The sequence below is a fragment of the Tachypleus tridentatus genome, chromosome 7 (genome assembly GCF_004210375.1).
Source record: "Tachypleus tridentatus isolate NWPU-2018 chromosome 7, ASM421037v1, whole genome shotgun sequence".
Taxonomy (NCBI): domain Eukaryota; kingdom Metazoa; phylum Arthropoda; class Merostomata; order Xiphosura; family Limulidae; genus Tachypleus; species Tachypleus tridentatus.
Window position 1 is genome coordinate 161,927,708 of NC_134831.1, and position 1,041 is coordinate 161,928,748.

At 31.9% G+C, this 1,041-nt stretch overlaps 1 non-coding gene across 1 annotated transcript; it reads right to left on the reverse strand.

Annotated features, from left to right (window-relative positions):
* Positions 1-718: 718 nt before the first annotated feature.
* Positions 719-800, reverse strand: TRNAL-AAG (transfer RNA leucine (anticodon AAG)). The gene has a single exon. It is a non-coding gene; the product is annotated as a tRNA-Leu (tRNA).
* Positions 801-1,041: the final 241 nt, after the last annotated feature.

Below are 1,041 nucleotides of genomic sequence, written 5' to 3' on the forward strand. Positions count from 1 at the left end.
AGCTGTACGTGAAATTTGCGTAAAATAAATGTTCATTTGAAGTAAAACCATTTTCTTCTTGATGTTTTAAGTTTCCAAATTTTCATACAACAATTATTTTTCTAATATCTTTCTACTTTTTTAAAAGTTAATAATAAATAGATAACGCTGCAGAAATGTGGATTAATTGCTAGCGAATTAGTCGTAGGGAAAAAAAAGCAAGGTTTTTTTAAAATTTTGCGCAACTAGTCATTACCACTCACCGCCAACTTTTGGGTTATTCTTTTACCAACGAATAGTAGGATTGCCCATGACATTATAACGCCCCCATGGCTGAAAGGACGAGCATGTTTGTTGTAACGGGGATTCGAACCCGTGACCCTTGGATTAGAAGTCGAGTTCCTTAACCACCTGGTTATGCCCAAAACATAAGGGAAACACAGAAATGAACAAATTTAATTATGTGGTGATATGATGGTAATAATAAAAGCTTATGCGTTTTGGGCAGTCATAACATAAAATATAATTTTCTTTCAAAATGTTTGCTTTAAAAATTAGAACTACATCTAATTAGAATAACGTACATATGTTCTCTTCAATATTTTATAAAATAAATTGATTATTTTATTCAAATTTTGTAAGTCACATCTTTAAATGTGGTAGTTCAACACATAATTAATAATTATAAATATTATTTAAAAAAATTTTACTTAAAACATTGTTAAAACTAAATCTTACTTGGCAGGGGCGGGATTCGAACCCGCGCCTCCGAAGAGACTGGTGCCTTAAACCAGCGCCTTAGACCGCTCGGCCACCCTACCACATATTTTTGGGCTTTATTTATTGCTGTTTTCCATTTGATGCTTTTATAAAGTACAATTGTTTTATTTTCATTACATCATTGAAATTTCTTCATTGTTACGGAGTAAATTTCTGATCAAAATTAGAACAATGTGTACTGTAAGACGAAACAAGTCGTGTTGGAGATTCATAATTCCATTTCTCATATGGTGCTTTTATGCACTTATGTTCAAAGTTTATATATATGCAAAAACGGCTCGT